This window comes from Alexandromys fortis, unplaced genomic scaffold, assembly GCF_014885135.2.
Source record: "Alexandromys fortis isolate MF-2015 unplaced genomic scaffold, M_Fortis_MF-2015_v1.1 scaffold_0, whole genome shotgun sequence".
Lineage (NCBI taxonomy): Eukaryota > Metazoa > Chordata > Mammalia > Rodentia > Cricetidae > Alexandromys > Alexandromys fortis.
Genome location: NW_026067949.1, coordinates 20,972,953 through 20,989,813, shown reverse-complemented (window position 1 = coordinate 20,989,813; position 16,861 = coordinate 20,972,953). Strand labels below are relative to the sequence as shown.

General features: G+C 44.3%; 1 protein-coding gene across 2 annotated transcripts in view; it reads right to left on the bottom strand.

Annotated features, from left to right (window-relative positions):
• The window catches only part of CUNH4orf19 (chromosome unknown C4orf19 homolog), a 73,556-nt gene that overhangs the window by 16,285 nt on the left and 40,410 nt on the right, over positions 1 to 16,861 (bottom strand). Inside the window, exon 2 of one of the 2 annotated variants that reach the window (XM_050150043.1) lies at positions 2,097 to 2,147. The exons of the other annotated variant lie outside the window; for it this stretch is intronic. The gene's annotated coding sequence lies outside the window, so the exon portion shown is untranslated. The remainder of the gene's footprint in view (positions 1 to 2,096; positions 2,148 to 16,861) is intronic. 2 annotated transcript variants of the gene reach the window in all.

Sequence of the window (16,861 nt, the reverse complement as noted above, 5' to 3'; positions counted from 1 at the left end):
GTGTGTCACAGAAGAAACAGATACCACAGATAAGTCTCATCCTGGAGTGAGCTGCAGTGCTGCTAGCCTCAAATCAGCTTAAAAGGTGAATTAGTAACATTTTCAAATAAGGTGCCTTGAAAGAGAAACATAAAACAAGGCCTTGTGTACCAATGAGCCTTTGAGAATGGGATGGGCCGGGACAGCGCCCTGCTAGCGGTGGTTTGGAATCCACCAAGGTCCTGCTTACAGCGACTTACAGAGAAATCTCACAACTGTGGTAAGCTGTAAGCACTGACTGTAACGACTCACTTCAAGCTAAGAGCCTTGTAAAGGACACTCACAGACCTTCATGATCCTCTAGGGCACCACTGCCTGTCTCTTTGCCTGGCCATACAGCTCCCTTCACGTCTTTCCTAATCTCGTCATTTGCTTTGCTTTTTCACTTCATCCCCCCCCCCCATTTAGAAATCTATCATCACATTTGCATATGACCTTCCCAGTGCAATTTTTTCAGCCTAAACTTAAATAGATTTATTTTATTGGTTATTAGATGAGAGTTCTGGGGCTGGAGCGTCTAATACAGCTAGAAACCAACAGAACCAGTTACACGACACCTTTGAGCATGAGAAATCTGCTGTACTAAGAGATGGTGGCCTCATTATTTAGAACCCACAGTTGATGGAAAGGTCCAGGATGTAGCCATGAAAGGAGACTGAAATGTAGATGAAATGAGGTCCCTGCACACACTCGGGCCCACAGTATTGAGTGATGCAGAGTGGCTACAGGGCCAAGTCCTCACACTGTCAGACTGAGTGGCAGTAAGAATAGACAGGCAGATGGCATGAATCTGAGAGGATGAAAGAACTCTGCGGAGTCGGGACAGCATGATGGTCTAGAACTTTCCAGAAGGAGCAAGGATAATGGCTACACTGTGGCTGAGATACATGGAGTAGGGAGTAACAGGCTTGTTGCCTGGAGCTGAAATGGAGGATATGGTCCTGCAAGTTAGCTGGTACAGGGAGGAGAAGTCAGAAATAAATGGAAAGAAATGCAATTGGTTGCTTGGGTCATTTCCATGACAAATACCCAGCGGGTTATTTAAAAGGAGGAAGGATTTATTGTGACTTAGTTTTCTAGCCTCAGTCCAGGGTTAGCTGATCCACTGTTCTGGGCATGAGGTCAGGCAGAAGGTCGTGGTTGTGGGAACATATGCCAAAAAGCAGCCAGGACACAGAGAGAGTCAGAAAGATGCCACTGCAAGAGAGTCCCCAAGGACACGCCCCAGTGACCTACTTCCTCCTGCCAGGTGTTTCCTCCTAAAATGTCCAGCACCTCCCCGAATACCTTGACCTGGCTGGGTGGGTACCAAGCCTTCCACACATAAGCCTGAGGGATGCATTTCATATTCAAACCATAAGAGAAGGTATAACCCAGGACCTGGTTCCTCACCTGATGGATACACTGGAGTCTCCTGAGGGCTGGGCATTGTGGGTAGCTTCTGAAGCCCTAAGTAAGATGCATTCCTACCAAATTTCTAGAGGGCTGAATCTACAGTCCTGTGAAGACACTTAGAGCCAGTGTTGAGGGGAGGGAAGTGAATGGCACTGGAGATGTCCCAACCTCTTTGGGCAAGTGGGAATCTCTCACTGTGAAGATCTGGTTGGTTTGCTGTCTTGCCACACACATTTTTAATTCTCTTCCCAACAATAAAAGTAGAAAATAATCACGAGGAGCTGCAGAGGGAGCTGGCAAGATGGTTTAGCAGGACAGTGCCATTGTCAAGACTGAGGTCCTGAGTTCAAGGCCCCGGTCAAGCCTCTTGTGGCAGAAGAAGAGAGCTGATTCCTATAAGCTGTCTTCTGATTTCCATACAGGCACATGTGCACACACACATATAAAACCAAATAGAAATTTAAAAATGTTAAGACAACAAAATAGCAACAAAAAGCTTTAAATCACGTAATCGAACTGAAATCTGAATGAGCCCCAAAGAAGCCGACTTGGGGACTCGATCTGTCCACTGACTTCAGTGTTACACGAAACAAAAGAGAATTAATGAAAAATATTAAGGACAGACCGCCCCGCCGCGCATGAAATGGAAAACACCAGCTTACCTGCTGGGGAGCTGGGGTCCATTGGGCTTCTACGGTGTTTGACTTCTCTTCCTGCAACAACAACAAAGCGGAAAACTGAGGGATATTTGTTGCCTCATTTCCACAGCAGGCTGCACAGGGAGATGACAGAAGATGGCTTTTCCCGAGGGGCGAAGGGCAACGATGTTGCCCTAGGGTTTCTGGCCTGGAATCACCCAGGCAAGCAAGAGGTCCGGGGTTTGTTAGGCCTGACTTGGCAGCCCAGCTCCAGGCACTTAGCAATCAATCAACAATTAACTAACATCTCAGTGTTCCCATTCATAAAATGAGATTGTAATGAGATTTAAATGGTATAACATGTACGCTGTTCACCACACACTGGGCATGTCGGATTTGTTAGCGCTATGGACTATATCTGAACATCTGAAGGCTTGTGTTCCCTTCAGAATTCAAATGCTGAAACAATCCCCAGCATCAAAAAGGCAGGGTGTTGGGAAGCCAGGGGACATGAAGGTAGGGTCCTGACAAAGAGGCCCTAGGGAGCTCCCTTGGCCTTCACCAGGCAAGATCACCATAAAAAAGATAGCTATCTAGGACGTAGGAACTTAGCAGAAACCAGTCTGCTAGAGCCTTGATCTTAGACTTCCCAGCCTCCAGAACTGTGAGAAAGATTATTTCTGTTGTTTACAAACTCCCAGTCCAGGGTGTTTTGTTAGTAGCTTAGACATATTAACATACTTGTGGGTGGTGCGCATAAACACCGCTTAGCAATATGCTTCTGCTCTGACGGATATAGTGTCAACTATGGAAGGAAGGAGGAAGGAAGGAGAAAGATGAGAGAGAGAGATAGATAGAGAGAGGGAGAGAGGGAGGGAGGGAAGGAGAGAGGGAGAGAGAGAGAGAGAGAGAGAGAGAGAGAGAGAGAGAGAGAGAGAGAGAGAAGAATTAAATTAAATGAATTTGCTCTCCTTGGGGATGTATCAAGCAATGCTTCAACTAGTAAAAGTATAAACATTTAATAAAATACATAATTTAGAAAATATCTTTACTTATAGTGAAAAAATGGTGTATAGAATTTAGAAGGCAAAGAAACGTTCAGATTTTCACTTCTCTATTTAGTAAATACTTCACTATATACAGACACAGTTTAGGACTTGTAACCAACAAGATAATGAGTTCTAACCTCTTATCTAACACCAGATGGTTACACAATGCAGTGATTCGATTTCATATTCTGTTAGCCATGTCTTTTTTGTCAGTATCTATTATTGTTATATAGTAGTTTCCCAAAAATTAAAAACATTAATTGAATATCCCTCATCCGATTGTTCTTAACTTTTACTACAATTTTAATTATTTATCTCGAGCATTCCGAGTACATGCTGTCCTTTTTGGTAAGGACAGCATGAGTAAGGTAAAGTGTATGCCTTCAGGGAGCAATCCATCTATCCTTGGAGAGCAAGGCGGCAAGAAAGCTTACACACAACTCCAACGATCTGTGGTGCATAAATAACACCGGCCATATCCCGGAGACTCAGCACTGAGAGACTGTACCACCGGGCAGCTATGAGATGCTGACATTCTGAGTCAGGAATACGGGCAACTGGTGATGGCCAGTTACGACAGGAAGGCCTGTCAAAGAGGAAGCAAGCAGTGCTGTTTACTTAGCCAACAAAGACTTCTGAGCTCCTGCTTTGTGTCAAGGTACCAGGAAGCTGTGGTAAATGCTGTGTGGCTTGCGCTACAGAGTGACAACCTCCTGGGAGGAGGAATGAGTCTTCTGGATTCTTGATGTTTATTTATTTATTTTTCGATTTTTTAAAATTTCATTTTACATTCCATCCACAGTTCTACCCCGCCACCCTTCTCCTTCTCCCTCCCCACACACCTACCTCTCCCCCAGCCCTCCCCATCCACTCCTCCCAAGGGGTAAGGGCTCCCATAGGGAGTTCACAAAGTCTGGCACATTAAGGTGGGGCAGGACCCAGCCCCTCCTCCTTGCATTGGTGCTGAGCATGGCTTCCCAGCATAGGGAATTGGCTTCAGCAAACTAGCTCCTGCACCAGGGAGAGATCCTGGTCCTACTGCCAGGGGCCCCCCAGACAGTCCAAGCCTCACCATTGTCTCTCACATATGGAGAGCCTAGTTTGGTCTTATAGAGGCTCCACAGCTGTGGGTCTAGAGTTCCCGAGTTTCTCTGAGCTTGGTTCAGCAGATTTCTCCATCCTGATCTCATATATCCCTTGCTCATATATTTCATCCTACCCCTCCCTCTCTTCGATTGAATTCCCAGAGCTCGGCCTGGTGCTTGGTTGTGGATCTCTGTATCTGGTTCTGACAGTTGCTGGATGAAGGCTCTATGATGATAGTTGGGGTATTCACTAATGTGATTACAGGGGAAGGTCAGTTCGGGCTCCCTCTCCACTATTGCTAGGAGTCTTAGTTGGGGTCATCTTTGTGGATTCTTGGGAATTTCCTTAGCACCAGGTTTCTCTCCCTAACCTCATCTATCGTCTCCTCTCTCTCTATCAAAATCTCTCTCTCATTGCTCTCCCACTCCATCCTTCTCCCAAAGAGCCAATCAGTGAGGAGCCTGGAGGGGTCAAGGGTTTTCACTTGGGCAGGTCTGCAGCTCTCCATGGAGAAAGACTGGAAGAAGGAAGGCAGTTCTACGTGGATGGACTGAAAAATTTGGGGCCAAAGACGCAGAAGGAGCAATGGGGATGTTTGAGAGAGGAGGCCCCAGCCTTATTTCCTGGTGTGGTATCTCAGAGGAACTGATGATATCATGTTTCTGCTTTGAAAAAGATATTGAGCTATCTGCTGGAGGCTACTCTTCAACGTCCACAGCTTTGCAGGGAGACATTACTGAGTCAAGCAGGTGCTAAGGACTAAAAACATGAAAGGTCAATAGGTCACCCTCCTCGACCCACCACTGGGCATGTCACATGGTGGACAGACAGATATTACAACCAGAGACAGAGCTTCATGGCAAACAACTGGAAGCAGGCAATTAGAGTGACAGGTATGCGTCCAGATGAGCCAAGGATAGACCCCCTGAGAGAGCAGCGTTTAAACTACAAGGGCTGGAGAGACGGCTCAGCAATTGGAAAGCTTGCTGCTCTTCCAGAAGACCTGAGCTGGGTTCCCTGCACCCACATTGGACAACTCACTATGGCCTAGACTCCGGTTCTAGGTGACCCGTCTGATGCCCTCTTTGGGCTTCCAGGATCCAATACATGGGTGGTATCTGTCTTGTCCAGCATAGTTTTCATCAAGCCCCTCCTGGGCAGGGGTGAGTGACTAGGGGCTGCCTGTCAAGTCCTTACAGCCCTCAGTTATGCCTCCAAGGCCCCCGTTCTGCAACACTCACGACTTTCCCCAGTAATCTCTGAAACTCTGCACAATTCTATTTCCAGCCAGCAGGGTGGGTTTCGAAGGCTTTCAAGCCTTTGTGCGTATTGTCTCCTTCGGGGCCTCCTTGCCCATTAATAGCATGAAAAATTCCCTTTATGCTTCAAGACATAAAGCTTACAATCAAAACATAAATAAATAAGCGTGAGACATGGTGATGTAGTACAGATGACTGGCAAAGTGCTGTTCACCTGTTGGAATGTTCCAGAGCTTCACAGTCCCGTAAAGGTAACTGTTGGCCATGTGTAGCTCTTTTAATTTAAATCACTGAGAGTTAGATACAGTCAGATGCTTGGTTCCCCAGCGGTACTACCCAGCCACACTGCATGTGCTGTGTGTGCGTAGATGCTAACAGATCGGCCATTGGGGAAAGAGCACATTGAGCATTCTACTGGCTAGAGCTCTTTAATGATCTTCTCCCCAGCACATTCGAGGACATTAAACCCCTAGAGGCATCATGTCCCTTGTCTGTAAACAGTTTTGTATTGCCTGGTATTTCCCCAGCCACTGCCCGCGGAATAGACTCTGTACTCTGTCTGCTGTTTAGTTCCCAGGTGGAGCCACGCCTGAGCTGAGAACTCAGCGAGTCCATGGTTGGACTCCGGGCAGACGTCTGGCAAATGTGACTAGTGGATCACATCTTTGCAAAGGTGTTTTCATTTGGAAAGACGGAGTTAGCCCCACAGCCGGAAAGTTCTGAACTGGAATCTTAGCATCACCCCTTACAAGCTGTGTTGCCTGGAACAGATCTCTCAACCTCTACACCTCTGCTCTGCTCCTTCAGTTGAGGTTTGCACATCATGGCAACTCAGGATTGGCAGGTGATAAGGGACAAGATATGGCAGCCGCCATTTTCATTGCCGCTTCTTGCCCGCATGCAATGAGGAGGCTGGTCTCCAGAAGGCCCTCTTATGGAAGCAGGCTGGCACTCCTTACCTCTCCTGTTCATCACTACTGAATTTTCTGTTTTTTTTTTTTTTTTTTTCTTCAAGGGTTTGTCATTACCAGAGAGCTCAAGTACCTGTCACAGGAAGAGAAATTTCTGCTTACAGAGGGGTGAAGGTGGTGGGGCGGCTCATGCCTTTCATCCCAGCACTCGGGAGGCAGAGGCAGGTGGATCTCTGTGAGTCTGAGACCAGTCTGGTCTACAGATCGAGTTCCGGGACAGCCAGAGATGTTACATAGAGAAACCCTGTCTCAAAACAAACAAACAAAAAAAAAACAAAAAAAACAAAACAAAACAAAAAAAAACCCACCTCCCCTAAGAGAGAAAGAGAAGAGGAGGGGAGAGAGAGAAGAGAGGGTGAGGGAGAGAAAAGAAGAGTGAAGGAAGAGGTGCTAAATTTACTAGAGGATACATATACATGTCCGGAAACATGGCAGGCTCACACACAGTCATTCCACAGACGGTCCCCATGAGGCTTGGGGAGAGTGGAGGGACGTGAGAATGGTATGTGGAGAAGGTTTGTGGGTGGTGTCAAGGAAGCTGGGTAGGATTCAAAGTTAGAAGTTGGGCTCAGGTTAGATCAGGACGGCCTTGAATGCCAGGCCTCGAGACTGGCAGTCTATAACTGGTGGCCCCATGCTGGCTTCTTTGGTGGGTATGACGGAGGGGAACTGAGCCAGCCGTGACTTAATTGTAGATTGGTTTTGGCCTCAGTTTTTATCACAGCCTTTTTTCTTCTGTTCTCTTCACGAGAGGGAAACCAGTTTCTTTCCAAAAGGCATTACATTCTGGACATGATAAGCCTGAGCTGGCACCCGGCGCTTTTCCTTGTAATTGGCAAACACATTCAGGTTGGGCCTCTGTTTTCCTTTGATGGCCTCCCACCCCCAACCCTAAGCAAGGCCAGTATCTGGACAGAAAGAAAAGATCTCACGCAGAGCTCCTTTCTCCCAACAAGCTTTGCAACATCTTCCTTGGATACGGTTCAGCTGGGGGCCTTCCCTGTATTCCAAGAGGAATTCCTGGTCCTCACAGAGGGGTCTTTGTTGTAGGGGGTTATGAGAAGCTAACCGCTTGCTTCGCACAAGGAAGTATCTTTTCCTTGTGTGAAGTCATGATCAAAGAGGCCAGTGAGTGAAAGCCGGGGAACAAAGCCGTGATTTACATCTAGAGCAGCTACAGTGGAAAGGGCGGCCCTGCTCCAGCAGAGCTGATCGGCTCAGCGTGGAGCCTGACTTTCACTCAACTCCTGGTGGAGTTCACTTTCTAAGGTATATTTATTTTTAACTTGTATGCATGAGTGTTTGCCTGTGTGTGTGTTTGCACACCACGTGCGCACGATGCCTAGAGAAGCTAGAAGTCGAGCCAGCTACCCTGGAGCTGGAGGTGTGGATGCTTCCGAGTGGCCATGTGGGTGAGAACCAAATCTCGGTCCTCTACAAGAGCAGCAAGTACTCTTTAATTGCTGGGCCAGCCCTGATGGATATTAAAATTTAGTACTTAGCATTTGCATAATTGGATTTTCTGTCGTGTTTTCCTGTGTCCATGTGTGTGGTGTGAGTGTATGTGTGTTTGTGTATGCACATGTGTGAATGTACGTGCGTGTACGCATGAGTGTGGAGGCTAGAGGTTTATATCAGCATCCTTTCCTACCATCCTCCACTTCTCCGTGTAGCAGAGCTTCCTGATTAGCTAGGCTGGGCAGCCCCAGAGCACCAGGGATTTTTGCCTCCTTATTCCTATGGCTTCCTCCAGTGACAAATACACACACACACCCCTAGATTTTTTAAGCACAAAATCTTCTGTTCACAAACATCTCAGATCTTGTTAAAAGTCTTAAAGAATTTGTTTGAGTTACATGGCAAAACCTGCTTAAAAAAACCAAAAATAATATATGTATATATTTATAGATATAATCAATATGCATGTAAAATAGATACATACACACACACATACACTCTACGCATAATAAACACACAGAGTTTGGGGAAAAACAGGGGAAAAAGGTTAGCCTAAACTTGTGTTATGTGCTCAATTTTCTCTCTCTGGTGTGTCAGCTAAGTTTTATGAAGCTATGGCCAAAATCCCCGAGAGAACAAGCGTAGAGAAGAAGGCTGTATTTTGACTCATAATTTCAGGTGCTTCAGTCTCTGGGGCTTGGTCAGAGCATCATGTTTGCAGCTGCATATAGTAGAGGCTGATCTACTCATAATAAACAGAAAGTGAGGAAGGGAGCAAGAATAACCTTAAAAGACACCCCCCTGCCTCCCCTCTCCTCCGTGTGACCTACTTCTTCCAACTAGACCCTACCACCTAAAGTTCCCAGAATCTCTCAAATACTGCCACTACCTAGGGACCAAGCATTTAGCCCATGAGCCTGTGAGGGGAAATTTCATGTTCAAATTATAGCATATGACATATTTTAGGTCCAATTGAAGGTCAATTTTGTATAAAATATAAGTAACTTCATGTCCTACCCTCCTTGTGCAACATGGCACGTCTGTCTTCTTCCATGGCAATCTATGATGTCTGCAATGAATATTCTAAGCAGCTACAAACTATTCCAAGGGTGACCCCAGCCAGTTCACTAATCATTCTCTGTAGAGCCTGGCCTTTTGGACACTATCTATTGTCAGTAACATTCTTGCACTTTTCAAGTTCAAGATCGTCATTAGGGCTAGCAATACTATATGTACTTGATGCTTGCTGTTTCTCCACCCTGCCCCCCAAGACATGAAAGTCAAAGAACAATTTCGGAAGAAGAATCTTGGGAATGGGAGAGGGACAAGGAAGGGTGAGACTATGTCTATGCAAATATGATCAAAGTACATTATGCATATATATGAAAATGTCATAATAAAACCCACTATACATAATTAGTATATGATAACAAAACATAAAAAAGTTTTCCTGTCCAGCTATCTCATCTTAGATACCCTGTAGGGAAGCACATAAACAAACAAATAAAAATCCCACATTGCATACCCTCAAAGAGCAAAATCTCCAGAGGTCGAAACGTCGCTGAAGTTTCCCTTTTAGCATCGTTTGTGATGAGTTAGGTAAAATGGCTGTCCTGATAAAGAGCCTGACATAACCTCAACATTTAAAGCCTGAAAACAAAACCCTTCTGTCTAACCACCAGTAGGAAAATGTGCACTGTAAGAACTCTGTCTGACAAGCTAGCTACTTTCCAAAGGGAACAAGAGCTATGCGTGCAAGGTTTGTCTCCATTAGAAGCCTGCACATCCTTGATCAAATACAACTCACTCAGGTATTATTTTTATCCCTTCCTCTTAGGAATTCAACTCCCAGGGAAGGAAACCACTTTCCCAGAAAATATTGCATGAATTCCTGGCTGGTTATCTCTCCACTCCTCTCCTCTCCTCCTCTCTCCTCATTTTTCTTCCCCCCCCCCCACTCCATTCCCCACTCTCATTTAATAACAAATTCGAGATTTTCATGCGTACAGACTGGGAAGGAGGGAAATCCTCAGAGTTCTGCTGCTCGAAGAACATTTGCTTATTTCTCCGGGAGAAGCAACCAACAGCCCCACCTTCTGAGTGTGGAATGTGACACGGAAACAGCTTGTGGGACCCGTTTAAAATGAATTAAAGCAGACAAATAACTCAGCCTATGAAAACAAGCCCTGCAACCCGCAGATCACAAGGGCACCTCCAGAAAGTGGCGCAGGGTGTAAGCAAACCAAAGCTAGGAACTGATAAGATCTTCCTTTTAATTCACTCTAAGTAAACATAGGGACACTAAAATGACCACATTGTGATCCTTAACATTTTCTTAGCAGAACACACTAATTTGTGATGTGTATCCATTTACTGTTCTTCATGGGAAAAATCTTATTCTATAAGCCAGAGATGGCTGGAAATGGATTGTCTCTTCTTCATGTTAGGGGTTCCTGTGCAGCAAAGCAGGAGACTTCTCTGCAGCCTGCTTTTGGGTTGTTTGACAATATTGCTCTTCATAGAGGAAACATATAGACAATCCCATACCAGACACATCCAATGTTTTTTTTTTCATTTGTTGGTTTGTTTGTTGTTTAACCACATTGTTATTTCAACTGTATTCAAAGTGATATTATTGGAAAGGTTTTCACTCTGTGGTTCAGGCAAAAGTAAAGTTTGCAAAGCAATTCTATCTTACAGGCAGTGTTGTGTTGACAAATATTTAACAACTGGTTTGACAGAAAAACAAAGATATTGACTATAAATAAGAAGTAAAAAACCTATGGCACACAACACAAACACATGTCTACAGAATAAACTGGGGACTGGGAGATGCACAGGGAAAGAGCACTTACTATGCAAATATGAAGACCCAAGTCTAGTTCCCCAGCACACACATGTAAAGCCAGGCACGGCCATGACACACACCTAGAAACCTTGTCTCTTTTGTGAGAGGCAGTGGCTGCTTAACTGACCCATGTGTGACCAGCATTTGAATCTAATATTTCACATTACCCCCACATGTGTATGTACACAGGTACACCCTGTACACACATGTATACACGCACACACACACACATTGATCTAATCTTCTTAGAATGCTTGGAAGGGGTTTGTCACACTCTCTATGCACAACAGATAGAACAGGTGTAGCTCTGACAAGAATGCAGGTTGGTGTTTCCAGTTAATAGTTTAGAGTAAAGAGAAAGAATGGCCACGTGTGGAAACTCACTCATTTGTTAATAACATGAGCAAATCTTCATCAAGTCAGATCATTTTCAAAAATTAGGGAAAAATTTCCTCATGCAGTGTTGTAATTGGAGCGGCGGGGCTGCGTCCCCAGCACCCCGGCCGCCTGCTAGCTCATGCCCGAAATAACAACACACAAACTGTATTCATTTAAACACTGCTTGGCCCATTTCTATCGAGCCTCTTCTAGGCTAATTCACACATATTAATATAGCCCATTTCTAATCGTCTGTGTAGCACTGCTAGGTGCGCTTACCGGGAAGATTCTAGCCTACATCCATCCTAGGTCGGAGCTTCATCGTGTGTGCCTCAGAGAGCAGCTATGGAGTCTGAGCTCACTTCCTCTTCTTCCCAGCATTCTGTTCTGTTTACTCCACCCACCTATGTTCTAAGCTATGAGGCCAAGCAGTTTGTTTATTACTTAACCAATGAAATCAACATATTGATATATGACACTCCCATATCAATGCAGGTGTTTTTTGTTTGTGTGGTTTTTGGCATTTTCCTCATGAGATGGCAATAGATTCAATCTACTTTCAAGTTTAATGTAAAATGTTTTCTTCATTACCTTCCTAATCACAGGCAACAAAAATAAAAGAAAATTCAAGCCCTAATTCACAACATTTGCCAGTTTTCATGGTGTAAATGTTCCTGGAGTGGCTGATTCAAGGCCCTGAACACAAAGTTCAAAGGCCACATAGAGCACCCCACTCTAAAAGCCTGCCCCCAACAGGCTCAGCAGATATAAAACCCTTGGTAGAAATGTTAGAACATTTTAGAAATAACTAGGTTTTGGGATTTACTGACTTCATTTTAAATATAATTTATTTAATTCTACTTCTAAATACTTCAATGTAAATGTTATTAAAATCTCAACAAGTTGTTGAAATTCCAGAACCTGACAGCCAGCCAGTCCTGACTAGTTGTGGCACAAGCTTGCCAGGTTTTGTGATTGGAGGGCAAAAGTACTTCCCAGGCAATTTTCCCTCAGCCACAGGCCACTAACCTCCCCGTTAATAGTCACCTTAAGGCCTGACTTCCCCTGCTGTGAGTTAATCAGTCTCAGGAGGGTAGGGTGTTCCCAGGAGAAAATTAACAGCGAAAAGAACCTGGGGAAACCACCTCTAGGTCTTGCAGCCTTGAGGAAGCGCTTAGCTGCCCTTTCTGGAGACTGGAGAATGGCGAGAATTGAGCTCCTGGGCAACCAGAGATGGGAGGTGACACATACAAAGATGCTGGAATAGAGACCCAGAGGTAGCCCACCCTCAGTAACACGTGCAATGTTAGATTCCAATGCTGGTCACACATGGGTCAGTAGGGCAGCCAGTGCCTCTCACGAAAGAGACAAGGTTTTCAGGTGTGTGCCATTGATTGATGGAAAGCCTGGTACTTGCAGTTCACACACCTGGCTTACAGGGTCACTGATTTTATCTTGTTCTTTTCCTGAAAGCGAGCACATATAGGTGAGTTTCAGCACAGATCCAAAGAGTAACTCCCAGGATCAGTATTTTATGTAGGGACCAAGCAGAGTACACTAGACACTGGAAGTTGAGAAGATTTCGTTGCAGGATTGGAGAGATGGTTCAGAGGTCAAGGGCACACTCTAGAATATCCCTTTTGACCACATGGTAAACACACATATACCCAGGCATGCAGGAATAAACATAGTTCTATTTTTTTATTCTTAAAAACAAAAGAAGATTAAGTTGCTTTTTGTATAGTCAGCACAGAGAATTTTAGATTCTCAAAGATAGGACAGATGATAAAGTATTTCCCTTAATTTGCCAAATGAAAATGGGCTAAATATTGTAACTATAATTTTTGCCTAATAACTGTTTTCTGTATGTAATTTTACTGTTAAAGTTAAAACCTTCCTTTTATTTAGACAGAATGGCTCCTAAGCAGCTTCCACCAGGTACACTGTCTGGAGTTCATTCATGGGTCTTCTTTGTTTACCCTATAATTTTGTGGCCATATGGTGTATGTACAAATATGGGGTTTTGTTTATTAAACCTTAGGGATAGCAAGAAATGTACACTTCAAATAGCCTGTCATCAAGATGGTCACACTAGAAGTGGTTGATTAAATGTAACTGAGATATCCACTGATTAAGTTATGAACTAATGAACGACAGAAATGGCTTTCTATTTATGAAATTAAAATCCTACTAATCAGGAAACTCAGTTTAGGAAATAGATACTACTTGTGGGATTCAGGGATGCAAGTCGCTTTTCTGGCCTTCTAAGAAAATGGACCAAGAATTTAGTAGAGCCATTCCAGAACCCATAGGTGTGGGGCTGGAGGCTTCATTCATGGTCCTGTGACTGGCCAGTAGATGACAGGGTCTGGTATCTTCAGATGCTGCATGCAGAGGAGTGTAACAGAATCCTCTGTCTGGAATATTGTCAGGCTGACTTAAATAAAGAGTGGTCCATATCTCCATCTGTGGATTCAACAAAGTGGGAACCACAGTGCCCCGCTCCAGCTGTGCCTGTACTAAACAGGTGTAGATTTGTTTTTCTTGGTCCCCACTAAACAACACATTCTAACAATTACTCACATTGCACTGCACGTACACTGTACCAGGAATTGCAAGGGATCTAGAGATGATGTCTAAATATATGGGAACATGCTCGTAGGTTATAAAATGCAAATGCAATTTTATATAAAGGACTTACACACCAATTTTCTTTTTGGTATGCATAGGGCTTATAACACGAATCCTGTGCAATATTAAGGATGGCTGAATCAAAGATTTGAGATTTCCTGTTTACTCAACAAAGTCAAGTGTCAATAGCTACTTAGCTATTCAATCAAAGCCAAGATTGTTGTCAACATTACAATCGGTCTTTAGAGCACTGAAAAATCAAAGTAAGTTGTACAAATCACAGATAGCTGCAGCCACGGGGAGGCAGAGGTCAGTGAGAGGCTGTTATACTCCAGCAGAGTCCCAACTGGGGTGTGGTGAAAGTCGATCCAGAGCCGTTTTCCCTTATGCGTATTTTCAATCTGGGTTGTCAATAAGCAAACCTAAGCCCTTCACTTTGCTGTGTAAACTAGAAGTCTCAAATCTTTATTATTCTCAATTGTCTCTGAGTTCCAATCTAAGTATAGGATTAGACTCACTTGGAAGTCATTTCTGATTAAAACAAACCTTCAACAAAATGGTGACTCTAAAACCTTTATTTCTTGTATAAAATGTTTTATTATATCTTATGTCCATAATTTACTATTTGACACTTATTCATATCAAAATCAGGATGTTTTCAAGAACACAGAGGCATTTTATTAAAATGTAGATGTGTCAGGTTTAGAATTGGCATCAAATTCTGCTTTGCATCTCAAGAGACCCCGCCCCCCCGGCCAAATAGTCCAGAGGAGATTTAAATTACAGTGTTGTCAACCTTCCTAATGCTGTGACCCTTTGTGTTGTGGTGACCCCCAATCATAAGATTATTTTCATTGCTACTTCAGAACTACAATTTCCTACTGTTCTGAATCATAATACAAACGTTTGTATGGTCTTAGGTGGCCCCTGTGAAAAGGCCAGCTAGCTGCTGAGACCCACATGATGAGAGCCACCACTGGCTTAGAAGATGTTTTAGCACTAGGTGCCTGCTTAGTGCTCTGGTCACAGGAACTAACTGTCCATAGTCAAAATACTTTCTCCATATGAACAAGCACAAAACAAAGACAATTACAATGTTTTTTTTTATTTTTTATTTATTTATTTTTTTTTTTGCTATTTCTTGGTTATTTACACAGATAATAGTAACTTGAAAAGAAAACCCCTTTTTCTTTTCTCTCTCTCCCCTCTTTTTCTTTGTCTTTTGGCTTTCAAGACAGGGTTTCTCTTTGTAACTCTGGCTTTCCTGGAACTAACTCTTACCCAGGATGGCTTCAAATTCAGAGATCCCCTGCTTCGTCCTCCAGAGTGCTAGGATTAAAGGCATGTGCCACCATGCCCAGCAAAAAGACATTTGTTTCTGTTCTGTTAAAATGTTGGAGGAATCATAGTTTATATTAATGGTTTCATTTTGGTCTTAAGCACTGATGTAAGATTTTGACACAGTTGAAAATGAACTCAGTGGAGATCACCAAACCTTGCTCAAAAGAACACTTAGCAGAAAACAACAGCTCACAGTTTATTTTCAAGAGTGCTTTTGTTTGAACCTTTGTTACATTTCAGTAAGACTCATGGTTTTTGTTTTTAAAGATTTGTTTATTTATTATGTATAGTGTTCTGTCTGTGTGTATGTCAACAGGCCAGAAGAGGGCACCAAGTTCTCATTACAGATGGTTGTGAGCCACCATGTGGTTGCTGGGGATTGAACTCAGGTCCTCCCGAAGAGCAGCCACTGCTCTTAATCCCTGAGCCATCTCTTCAGCCCAAGACTCATGGTTAGTATTAATGTACTTTATAAATGTACAAAATACCTTTTGGCCATTCTTTCTGTTTTACAACTGAACAGAACAGTATTTTTCAAGCTGAGGCTGGGGAACCTGTGTGTCTTTTACTCAGTCTTAGTGAGCAACAACCAGCATTAAAAACAAACAAGTAACGGAGGACCTGTGGGACTCTCACTGCCTGGGCTGCCTTATGCTCTGAGGATGGCCTTTGTCTCCTTCCACTGACCTGGGTGAATGTTGGGGCTGTGTCCATGAGGTGCTCTTCCTGACTGGGTGGCTCTGAAGCAGCAGAGTTCTGGTTAAGGGACATTTCCCATTCAGATGGCTGTGTGCTCATACAGGTGCGGGGAGAGGAAAGAGAGAGACTACAGAAAGCTGGCAAACGCTCGCTCCGAAATCATTGTTAGTACGGGCACTAAGAGCATCTGAGAGGGTTCCGCACCCACGACATAACCACCCCTCAGAGGCCCTGCTTCCTAGTACCTCATTACACTGAGTTACGAACTCGATCATTTTGGAGGGGAGATGAAGTCCACGGCACCGGCAAAGGAGACAGGAAGTGCTTTCTGAAGCCAGGTCATAAGCCTTGTATTCCCACCTTCCTTCCTGGAAAGCATGGGACCCACAGCCCTGAGTCCACGGATGCTAACACGAGCCCACAGAAAGTCCTCTACTCCCCCGTAGGGCTCACCAGTCCTACTGAGACTGTAGATCGATACTTGAGCAATTTTTTCCCCTAAAGCAAACAACTTTAAAAGTAGTTTGTTTTAGAGCAGCTGAGCTCGGCGCATTTGGTGTGCGTGTGGTGTGTATGTTCAAGCCACAGCCTGCATGTGGAGGTCGGGGGACAGCTAGCGGGAGTCAGTTCCCTCTTTCTACCATGTGGGTTCTAGGTGCCGAAGTCAGGTCATCGGGTGTGCCGGCAAAGGACCTTTATCCTCTGAGTTGTCTTGTTAGTCCATAGCATGCACGCCAAAAAAAAAAAAAAAAAATCTGTTTCAGGTTTAGACACGGGTGTGTGCCTATGGTCTTGATGTGAACGTGTTTTCTAACTTGGGGGTTGAGGATCTCAGTGAGAGTCACAGGATTCTTGGGAGGATCACAGGGTGAGATGATTGAAAAGCCATCTAAGTCCAAGAGAAAAAGTAGTAAAATAAAATCTGATACCTCAAGTCATACAGTTTTGCGGTTGTGTGTTTCCCTCCTAACACTAAGCTGAAACTGAACTGCCACCGTGATGGCATTAGGGGCGGGACCTGGCTTGTGGGTGGGGCAGGTGCTGTCATGAAAGTTCAGTCCCCGTCTTG